Source organism: Somniosus microcephalus, chromosome 17 (genome assembly GCF_052327205.1).
Source record: "Somniosus microcephalus isolate GS21.2 chromosome 17, FLI_Smic_1.0, whole genome shotgun sequence".
In the NCBI taxonomy this organism is placed as follows: Eukaryota; Metazoa; Chordata; class Chondrichthyes; order Squaliformes; family Somniosidae; genus Somniosus; species Somniosus microcephalus.
In genome coordinates, this window is record NC_141003.1 from 82040697 (window position 1) to 82052902 (window position 12206).

General features: G+C 42.1%; 1 protein-coding gene across 1 annotated transcript in view; it reads left to right on the top strand.

Annotated features, from left to right (window-relative positions):
• Positions 1 to 468: 468 nt before the first annotated feature.
• sfmbt2 (Scm like with four mbt domains 2) overlaps positions 469 to 12206 on the top strand; it is a 228546-nt gene continuing 216808 nt past the window's right edge. The window contains exon 1 of the mRNA XM_086010750.1: positions 469 to 578. The gene's annotated coding sequence lies outside the window, so the exon portion shown is untranslated. The remainder of the gene's footprint in view (positions 579 to 12206) is intronic.

Sequence of the window (12206 nt, forward strand, 5' to 3'; positions counted from 1 at the left end):
GACTGGTTTACAGAGCACACAAATTCTGGATTATACGACTTAGGTTTATCCGGGAGGCAATAGTTGCAGCTTTTTAGTTACAACACATCTTTGGCTCTCTCTGTCGCTGTGTGTGAGTGACTGCCTGCCCAACTTTCTCCTTATTTATTTCCCGTAAAACCGTGTCCGTTTCAGATGTGAAATGAAATAAGAAGGCCCGGATAATGATGTCAATCAGAAGATTAGCAAGGTTTTTACTTGATTGTTTCTTAAGGGAAGGGAACCCTTCCAACTCCACCCTCCCCACCCCAAAAAAAAGTTGGGCGTGGGTCCAAAAAAAAAATCGATTTATAATTGGCTTAAGAATCATTCTCTTTCCCCCCTAACTCCACCCCAAACCCCCCCCCCCCCAATTTTTTTTGCAAACTGCAGGGAAAAGGTCAGAAGGAGTTGGCAGGCAAAAAAAATATAATTGGCAACGCATGCGCAGCCAGAGGATGCCATATTGGAAGGAGCTGAGAGCGGAGAGCGGCTCCACAAACTGAGCACTGAGGCGGCGGGGGCAACATTGTTACACTCACAATTAAAACTTACCGCAGGTAAGTTAGACAGCGGCGGGTCATTGCACTGGCTGGCCGGGCACACACACACACACACCAGGCTGCCCGAGGCTGTCCTTTTCTGCTCGATTGTATAACCCTGGAGGATTCTATTTTTTTTCCTCTCTCTCTCTTTCCCCTTCCTTCCTCGCGAATCATTTGAAGCTTGTTTTGTGTGTGCGTGTGTGTTTTTGTTGCAATGACGTTCAGAGCAAGTTGTGCAAAGTGTTTGCTGTCTGTCTGTCTTGTCTCTTTTTTTTGCATCTATTAGCTCCGGGTGCTTTTTTTTTGTGTTACTTGTTAAACACGCGGAGGGGATTGAGGTTTAGGGGGAAAAAAGGCTTCTTTTGAGAACAATTATTCTTCGAAATGCCACACCAGTTTGCTGATTATAAACGCTTTTTAAAAAAAAAAAATCTGCCATATATATATAATTTTTTCCCCAAACTGATATCCTGTCATCTCTGCTTGCGTGAAGACTCGTGACCTCCTTTCGATTTCACTAAGCTGACCTATCTCCGTCTAACCTAGCTGCCTTGATAGTTTTAATAGCATTTCTTGTATTTTCCTGTCCTATTTTATATACAGTGTGTATATATATATTCCGCTGGGTATTTGGCAGTATTTGCCTGCAAGTTACGTAAGTGCCTCTATAAATATTGAACAACCTTGCCAATTTCAATATGGCGGGGAAAGGTGTTTTTGTTAAAGTGAAAATTAAGGCTTTTTTCACGGGAAAAAACACAACTGTCTTGATATTCGACTTCTCTCCGGCGTCTTTTGGTGCACACTGGAGTCCTTTAGTGAATTAAATGGTAAATTAAGGCGTTGCTTTTTTGCCAAAGTTTTTTCCTCCTGAAGACTTTTCTGACTACAGAACTAAGCTTGGCAAAACACCAAGGTACGTTTCTGTATTAAAGGGGGTGTTGCCCAATATCAATCAGTGATGAAATTGGAACGAAATATGTTTGAAAAAAAAACTAGCGTTACATCATTTGTCCAAAAAAAAAATTGACGGTGATATTCATACCGAAAAGTCAGGCGATTGGAGATGAGGATTAATGTTAAAAAAAAAATGCGATGCAAATGATGTGCACCGTGTGTTGCATTGCTGATCGTGCTTTATTTTTTTCTCTCTGAACCACTTGTTGGCGTTCGAGATTGCATCTCATATTTGAAATATCTTGAAGACAATATGCGATCGTTGTGTGTGTGTTGGGGGCGGGGGGTAGTTTTGAAAGCGGTGGTGTAGACTTTGGTTTTTAACATTTAGTTTCGGGTAAGCGAGTGCTACAGTGGGAGGGAGGGCGGTGCAGTGGAGTTTCAGACTGGGGGGTGGGGGAAATACTTCCTGATTTTTTTTTTGCGCTCTCTTGTATATTTAGATTAGAGGCAGCTTGTTAATTGCTGTAAAGCCCGAATCAGGTGGGATGTAGCAACGGTCGGGGGGGATTTTTACTCATTCGTGGTGAGAAATAACAATAAATGATCTTTTAAGTCAGTTGCGAAAATAAATGTGCCGACTTTGGGAAATGGCAGTGGGGGCAAGTCAATAGTGTTATTATTGAAATGTGTGCAATAATGTTTTGAGTTCTGAAGGCGATTGTACATTTAGGTCGTTTCCTGATGAGGCTAGAATTAAGAGCCGAAGCCTCCGAGAGTGGATTTGTTTGATGCAAATAAGCTACGATGAGGTCCATTTTTAGTTTTGCGGAAGAAATCAATATGCCGATATTCTGTCAAGCGCGCATGGCAAGACTTCACTTCTGCCCATCAGATACAGTGCTGGGTTCCAGTTTTCACCTCGCTCTGTGTGTGTTTTAAAGCAATTCTTCTTTTTAATCTCGGCTCCAGAGCCATAATTGCAAATCAAGATGTAACCCTTGTCCCTGATATATATATATATATATATATAATAATAAAAAGAGGTTTGGTCTCTGTAGCGGCAACTGATCGCTGTTTGGCGCCATATGGATATGGTGAGCTGGGGAATGTGTAGGTCCTGTCACTACCCAACTACTCTTCTGGGTCCTAAAGCCCGCTGCTTCCTTTTTTTTTCAAAGGAGCACCACTTTTGGGCTGCAGTTGTGAACAAATGGCAAAGTTAAGATTTAGTGGTGAGTGTGATTGGGATAATTGATCAATAATGTTTCCTTTTTTTTGAAGTGGGTTGCGTGGTTTGCTATTTTGTACCTCTGGCGAGTAACGTGCTATTTACAATATTATGCCTCACGTCATGGGTGATGTACAAAGCCTTAGTGAAATGGCGTGTTTTTTTTTTAACAAAGCCAGTATTTTAGATGCCAGATAGCAAATTGTGACCATCATCACTCTCTAGGTGCTTTGGAAAGTGAGCAGGTTATTAGATCTAGCACATGTCTGCATAAACCATGTAATTGCTAAAGCAAAATTGCACAATGAATGTACGATTGCATACAATACTATGATCAGCGAAAGTGGAAGACCATTTAATTTGAAAATTAGTAGAAAGTTATTAGTGGTGGGACTAACGATCTAATTTGGAAGGATTGGAGAACCAGACCTTTTTTCTGTTCAAAGTACAGTGAACTGATTTTGTATCTTCTCGGGCACCACATGGAAGAACTATTTGCATTGATCAATCAATATAAGCACATGAAGGGAAGGGTTACTAGTTCATTTGTTTTTAAAATACTGTCTTGGCACACAGCGCCTCAAGGTTCCTGGAATCTGGAATTAAAAGCTAGTATCAGTAATGGTGACCATGGAACTACCGGATTGTTCTAAAAACCCTTCACTAACATCCTTTAGGGAAGGAAATCTGCCGTCCTTACCCGGTCTGGCCTATATGTGACTCCAGACCCACAGCAATGTGGTTGACTCTTAACTGCCTCAGTTGTATTCAAGAAGGCGGCTCACCACCACCTTCTCAAGGGCAATTACGGATGGGCAATAAATGCTGGCCTTGCCAGCGACGCCCACATCCCAGGAATGAATAAAGAAACCACATCTGTAACACTACCTAGGAAGTCACCAGGACGCACGTTAACTTCTAATAGAAATTCACTTATAACTGTTATTCAGGAAGGCCCTATGTATTTATCTTGGATCCCAAGATCTTGAGCTGAGGTGCATGTGAAATAATTTTAAAAAGCATAGTTTAATACAAATACAGGCAAGTTTATTACTGTTGTTGACGTTCCTGTGCTTTAAAAGTTAATGGCGCTTTGGTACTTTATACCGATCCAATTTTTAAAATGGTTCCTGGACATTGAAGCTTGCTACTTACAGAAGCCAAGTTTATAAATGTAAAAAGTCAGCGTCGTATTGTATTTAGCATACTCTGGTGTTCCAGAAATGTTTACCTTTTTGGTGAAAGTGCACACTTTAATGTAGATCTTTAGAACATTGGGGAAAGTGGATTGTCCACAAATTTCCAAAATAACGCTCTTCTGATTAGCTCAAAGGCTTTAGTCATGATACGCCGACCTTGATGGTGTCGGGTAGGCTTGATGGACCAGCTGGCCTTTTCCTGCCATTCCATTTTGCATGTTCGTGTGTTCAAATGTTTTAGCATCCACCTGAATCTCCCAAGCAGCCCTTGATGCTTACACAGCGTGACAGTGATGCCCATCAAAGAATTATAGTAGCTTTAAATCCCACAGTAAACTGAGTATTAGCTGATCTACTATCATGATTTGTTACCGTTTATATAAAAAAAAAAATTCCTCTGTTGAGGCCTACAAGGTGTTTCACTTATGTTTGTTTCCTTATTATATTCCAGAGTCAATTAAGAACAATTTAATTTGAAAATTAGTAGCAAGTTAATAGTGGTGAGATTAATGGACTGACTTGGAAGGATTTGAGAACCAGAACTTTATGCTCAAAGTACAGTGAACTGATTTCGTATCTTCTCATGCATCGTATGGAAGATGTATTTGCATATTTGTATTGCATCCCAATCACTTTTCTTTAAGGGACATAGATTTGATCTATTATAAAATAATGAAACGCACTTGACCGTGGAGTGGCCGGTAGGAAATGTGACTTTTTTTCAGTTCATATTTGCTGTAGATGGATTAGTAAATGGTGGGAAGTCAGTCGGTCAGCAGCCTATGAAGGAAAACAATCCGGTAGGACAGCAAAGATGAAATTTTGCCTGGGGTGAAACTAAACTAGAACATGGTGATGTATCTGGCAGGTTTTTGTTGGAACTGCATTAATACACAACCATTGATGGTGTGGGACAAGCTGACCCAGATTCTCCATGTGGCTCCTTGCTCTAAAGACACTCCATTTTAAACAACCGAATAGGAAGACTCATTGAATCCATTGCATGGTTAATGCACCTGGTTTTGTAAACCATGCGGGCTTTAAGATATTTTGTAACTAACTCCCACCCAATAGTTTCTATTATTTCATAAAAAGAAGCATAACTACCAGTACACACAACAGCAGAATTCTAGGCCAACAATATATAAGAAATAGATGGCACGAAGATTAAATATAAGTAGAGAAGCCAATTGTTCTTCATTAAAATAATAAATAATTCTAACCTATCAGCCACTTGGGTATAAGTTGGCCTACTATTTGAGTTCTCTCTGTGTAGATACAAATTACAAATTAAATGCAGACATATATATCTAAATGTCTATCTCCTTACTACTGGCACAACTATGGCTAGTGCTCTGAAAGTATAAAGGGAACAGTTACATACATAAATTAGGTTGCAATTGGTGCAGCTACTGTTGATGTATGCATCTGGGATATTTTATTTTGAAATATTACAAAAAGCGAGGTTTTAGAAGTACTTGTGTGTTTGAAGAGAAAAGTGATTAAAGAAGTGAATGTGTTGGACAAGAAACGTTTGTGTGCATTAATGAGCACAGCGAATGGATGGATGCTTGATTGTTCCTTTTGCTGTTGCCTAGTAACTAAATCTGCTGCAAAGTTAAGGCAAAACTCCAGTAAATCTAAGCAGTAATAAGTTATATTCGATTGCAGCATAGTATAACGTGCTTGCTATAGCTTGGGTAGCAACATCAGTAGTTTGTCAGCAGTTTTATGTCGCCGATGCTTGCATTTTGATTTTACTGTGATGCTGGTTGCAGAACTAAATGTTTGTCGCACATTTTTCATAGTGTTTGGAAAATGTTGTACTCACTTCTGTCACTTTGAGGGCTCCGGTGACAATTATAATTGAATAGATAAAAGAAGGAATGCAAACTATGGCTGATGCGATAGCTCCGCATTAAAAGTCGCAATAATCCAGTATATATCTGACTATGAAATATGTTAGCCTGAAACTTAGACCACGACTCGTATAAAGTATGATGAATGAATACAAAGGCAATGGTTCGCAAAAGCATCATCTGCATAATTTATAAGGAAAACGGCTGGTGCTTTATTTGTATAAATAAATAATACATATTGCAATGAATGAGCATTGCAAATATAGCAATTCCCTCCGATCCGTTTCCCTGCCACTGAATCATTTTTGCACTCGATTACCGATCGACAGGCGATATGACAACACTCCCGACAAATGCAAGAGGAGGGATGCAGGAAGCAAAATTGCAATTGATGATAAATACTTTTTTTTTTAAAGGTGCATTTAAGGACCTGATCCCTGCCTAGCAAGGCTGCGGAGATGCACCGGGTAGAGCTGGTTGGTGCCCGGGCTCCCCCGGGGCTGTGCGGGTGTCAATCAGCGCTCGTGGCGCCGGCTGCAGTGGCACGAGGCGGGTTTATTTTTGTGAATGGCGGGCGGCATTTTTTTTCCCCGCCGCCGCCCCCCCTCTTTTGATCAGCCGCTGCCGACCAATGGGGAGGCGGCGGAGGTTTGGCGCCTGCGCGCCGCGCGGTTGCGTCACGTGCCAGCCCGAGAGAGGTTGGCATTTCGACGGTTGGCGCTCAGAGCCCGGCGGGGCGGCGAGGGGAGAAGAGGGGCTGCCGCTGCTGCCGCTGCTGCCGCGCAGCTCTGATGGTCGGACCACCAAGAACTGCCAGCCACTAAGCCCATTCGACGCAGGAGGCCGCAGTAAATTGCCCCCCTCACCCAAGGTGATGGCATGTTGACGTTTATCCCGCTGAATTGCCTTGCCTTGTCCTCTGGCCCCCCCTACACACACACACACGCACCAGACTCTACCCATGGTCCCCCCTCACCATGACCCTGCTAAACCTGTAGGTGAGTGAAAAGAAAGACTTGCATTTCTATAGCGCCTTGCACCACCTCCAGACGTCCCAAAGCGCTTTACAGCCAATTAAGTACTTTTGAAGTGCAGTCACTTGTAATGTAGGCAGTCAATTTGCGCACAGCAAGCTCCCACAAACAGCAATGTGATAATGAACTGATAATCTCTTTTAGTAATGTTGGTTGAGGAATAAATATTGGCCCCAGGACATGAAGATAACTCCCTGGCTCTTTGTCGAAATAATGCCACGGGATCTTTTACATCCACCTGAGAGAGCAGACGGGGCCTCGGTTTAACGTCTCATCCGAAAGACGGCACCTCTGACAGTGCAGCACTCCCTCAGCACTGCCCCTCCGACAGTGCAGCACTCCCTCAGCCTAGATTTTTGTGCTCCAGTCTCGAGTGGGACTTGAACCCACAGCCTTCTGACTTGGAGACGAGGGTGCCGCCCACTGAGCCACAGCTCGAGTACGTCATACAATCATGGTCACCACATTACAGGAAAGATGTGATTGCAGTAGAGGGGGTACAAAGGAGATGTACGAGGATGTTGCCAGGACTGGAGAATTTTAGCTATGAGGAAAGATTGGATAGGCTGGGGTTGTTTAAATTGCAACACATTACATTAAATTACAATCACATTTAAAAAGTACTTGGATATGCACTTGAAGTGCCGTAACTTACAGGGCTACGGACCAAGAGCTGGAAAGTGGGATTAGGCTGAATAGCTCTTTTTCGGCTGGCACAGACACGATGGGCCGAATGGCCTCCTGTGCCGTAAATATCTATGATATAAGGCAGCCTGCAAACCTCAGAGTCCGTGCTGTGCACTTCCCCTCAAATGTACTGCAGTAAAATGGTTGGGTGGAGATCAGGGTCAAGTTTTTTATTATTTAAATGGTGCCCACTAGGCTAAGGCATTGCCTCTGGAGCCGCTATTCTACATTACAGTATTGTGGTTCCAGTTAACTGTGTTCCTTTTAAAGGGGGAATTCAGAACTATTATTTGGGAGGAGGGGGGAGGGTGTTGGCGATGCTAGTAAACCAAGTTGGAAAGCTATCCTAATACAGATACAGCAAGGGATGGTCCCTGTACTGATGTATTCAGTGGAACTAATACTTTAAAGAATAAGTTATGGGAGTTCCTGGTGCTTTCTTTAAAGTTTTACAGTTTTTTTTTGCTAATCAAGTGCATTATTTCCCAGTAGCAGATATTCAAGTGGGGAGAGAGAGAGAGTTTAGTTGTATGTTATCAATCAGAAGTGATTGTAGAATCAGAAACTTACAGCACAGAAGGAGGCCATTCGGCCCGGCGTGCCTGTGCTGGCTCTTTGAAAGAGCCGTCGTGCTCAGTCCCACATCACCGCTTTGTGTCCGTAACCCTGTCAGTTCCTCATCCTCAAGTACCCGTCCAACTCCCTCTTAAAATTATTGATGGAATCAGCTTCCACTACGTTTCCAGGTCGAGCGTTCTAGATCCCAACAACCCTCTGAGTGAAAACATTTCTCCTTGTCTCCCCTCTCGATCTTTTGCCAATGATTTAGATCTATGACCGCTGCTTATTGTTCCACTTGGCAGAAGGAATAGCTTTTCTCTCTCTGCTCTATCCAAACCTCTCATCATCTTGAAAACCTCTATTAGGTCATCTCTTAACCTTCTCTGATACAAAAGCGAAATACTGCAGATGCTGGAAATCTGAAATAAGAACAGAAAATGTTGGAAACACTTCGCAGTTCAGGCAGCATCTGTGGAGGGAAACAGAGTCAACGTTTCAGGTCGATGGCCCTTCGTCAGAACTGGAAAATTTAGAGTTGTAACAGATTTTTAAGCAAGTGCAGGGGTAGGGAAAGGGGTGGGGAGGAAAGAACAAAAGGGAAGGTCTGTGATTGGATGGAAGGCAAGAGGGATTAAAAGACAAAAGGGATGATGGTGCGAGGCAAAAGGAGATGGTAATGGGACAAGTTAAGAAACAAAGGATGAGTCTAGATGAGGCATAAATGGTGATGGCAGAATCATCAACTGCCATGTGAGAGAAAAAATCAGAAGGAAAAATAGGGGCCAAGGTTATAGTCTGAAATTGTTGAATATCAACGCTCACTTAGGTTAGGTATTGGAGGACAACTAGAACATGGGGAACTATGCTCTAGTGAAAAGTTAATCACTTCTTAAGAGGTGGGGGGAAAAATCAATGCAGGAAAGTTGATGGGGTAAAAGGTTCGCCTTTTTGTGTCAAGTGTTATCTCCAGTCACTGGTGAGCTAAAACTGTTAATACCTTGGTGTTGTAAGGTGGGACAGGAAGTAATGATAGCACTTTCGGTTAGGGGCAAATTTTATTAATGGTACAAAATTATTTAAGGGTGAGATGGTCTGAAAGGTACAGTAGCATGTTTTAGTGTGCTGTGCTTCACAGCAATATGGGGCGGGTTTGCATTTGCGATTAGTCCCATGATACTTTTCCTGGTGGATTGGGAATTTATCAACAATGAATCAAAGGGGAAATCAGCAAGATCAAAGTGATCACTCTGGGCCACTCCTGGGCTTAGAAATTCGTCTCGGGCAGTGGCGCAAAACGGGCGGTATTGGATCAGCCGCCCGTTCTACACAGCGTCTGTTCAGTTTCATTGCAGTCAGTGGAAGCGAATACCAGGCGCTGTGTAGAACGGGCGGCTGATCCATACTGCCTGGTTTGCACCACCACCCGAGACCAATTCCTAGGCCTTGGTGTGTAAGTTCGGAGTGGCTTTGTTAATCACCCACTGTCATGAATCATTCATGAAGAAATGACTCATGAAGTAACACTGGGCGACCAGCTGGTGGCGCCGTCCAAGGAGTATAAATACTCGGGCATGGGCCCAGCTTGCTCAGGACGTTTCTGTAACCAGGAAATAGTGATGTAACTAGAATCTCATGGTTGTGAAACAGTTGATTAAAGCCTTGTTTTATACTCAAACCGAGGGCTCAGTAGTCTTTTTACATCAGCCACCATTCACCTTCTCGGCTGGGCATAGTGTATGATTCAAGGGGAAATTAAAGAAAGCAGAGAGCATTCATTTTTAAAAGTAAAATTACATATTTTAATTATTGATTAACTTCTTAAAGTTGTTTACTTTTCAATTAGTGTTTCAATTTTAGTGCCAAATCTTGGAGTAATGTATAATTACTTCAACAATTAAAATAAGATTATAAGTTTTAAATATGTAATTAATATGCACTGTACATAATTGAACTGTATGTCTGCACTCGGCTCAAAATGATTTGCATTTTTTAATATAATGTTTTATTTCATTTTTGATATTACATGCATCGAACTAGTGTTGTGGGTGTATCAGTACATTTGCTCCTAGTGTATCTTTCTAATGCAAGCTTTAACCTTTTTCGCCCATTGTTTTATCATTTCTCGTGTCCTAATTTCACTTTTAATAAACATCCTTTTCAATCTACACGTTAAAGCCCATTTGGATTATGGAGCAGATAGTTCGTATAATTATCAAATTGTTGCTAGTTCGATCTTGGCAGCAGAAATGTATTTTTTCTAAGTGGCATGGTAGGTGATCAGAATAGAATTAAGAACAGAGTCTCAATTGTTATCATTATACAGTACAGGAAACTCTCTTTACCGGCACCTAAATAACCAGAAATATCTCTTAACCGGCAAAATTCAGGAGTAGGTTCAGGTAAGTTTTACTTCATATTAGTGGCCGTGTAACCGGGGTTCCTGCACCTGAGGCCGTGTAACCAGGGTTCCTGCACCTGTTGCCATGCAACAGGGACGCCTGGATCTGTGGCCGTGTACGGGGCTCTCGTACCTTAGTAAGTATACCTCTCTGTAATCCACACTTTTTGATCAACTGGCACCACGCCGGTCCCGCCGGTGCCGGATAAAAAAAAGTGTTTCCTGTAATTGCAGGAGTGAGGGGGAAATTCTTGTAACAGTAGATCGCTAACTTAAAAATGTTAGGCTTTTAATGCCAGGAAACTTCATGTTAAGCGTTAGATATTTTATTGTTATAGAGGACACCCAAACTCGGAGGAAAAAGTTGCTCCCCTACTAGTTGCACATATATTGTTTGTGGTGGATAATATTTAAAAAAGCAATCTCAGTCAAATGACAGTTCTCAGCAATTTAAACTTGGAAGTCAACAATTTGTTGGTTGTCCGTTGATATTTTACTCGGGTTCGAACACTTAAAATTAGTGACTATTGAGTGTTCAGGTTTGGAAATTAATACTCATTTACCTTCAGGAAAACAGTTGGCACATTGGCAGTGGGGTAGGGAGGGAGTAGGAAGAAAAAAATGTTAATTTACTTTCTTTTGTTTGCTAGTTTTGTGTTCTTGGACTTTTAAGAATTGTCTTTACTTTATCATTTTCTAACTTTCATCCTTGTTTGTCTTTTATCTTTTCCATTTTGGTTGACGGGGGATGTTTCATGCGTGCCTCTAAAGAAATGGAAGATACAGCAGAGTAAATGGCATGGCGGATTTTCCTGAGCAGATATCCAGGAGGGATCCAGACCCCCCACCCCACCGCCCTCCTTCCCCAGTACAGAGCTTTGAGATTTTGTCGTAAACCTTTTTCTAGGAGTCTGCAGTAATTTACTCCGGTTCTCAGTAACGGATGTACTTTGCATTTCCACTGCTTTGCAGTATCCACACGGAAAGGAGTTAATAAGCACTCAAAGGCACAAAATTGCATGTTGATCCACCAAACAGAATGGATGTTCTTGGCTGCAATTCGTTGAATTATCCAGTCATGTTTCTGGGGCCTCAGTGAGTGGGTTTTCTGTGTCTATAATCTATGAAGGTGTCGTAAATTTGCAGAGGCATTTTTCTTCCTACTCCATGCCACACTCCTTGGGTTCCAACTGTTACCATGCTAACATCTTTGTAGAATTGGTCGGTATGTCCCTGTCTGTATCACTTGATGATTTGTTGGCAAAGCGTGCACTTCTGCTTGATTAGATTGGCCTTGCTACGTCTTTCAGTTTCCACAGATTCCAAAAGGAGAAATGTTTTACTTTCTAATTATTATGAAGAGTGTCCCATCTATCAAAAAACAATTAATAATTGGGATATCTTTGTTGCCCCACTGCCATTAAGTCCAAAAACATGTGCACATGACCTCGTCCCAGGCCTCTGCCAGCGTTGTTCGGATGAGGATAAGAGAGGGATGACTTGTGCTATAGTTTTCCTTCTGTTGTTGCGGGGAACTCCTCAGACTGTGGGGAACTCGGTGTTTTCCCCACAGTCCATTTGCGATTGGGAATTTGTGTGGGGAATCGCCAGGCAAATTTCTACTTTTAAGTTCACTCAAAACAGCATGTCATTATTTCCAAGGGGAAGACCGACAGTCACTTTTATTGTACAAAGATGTTGTAAATTCTATAGGAACTGCAGGATTTCTTTAGAAAGATTTGATGGATAAATCTGTCAAAATTCCACTGCACAGTCA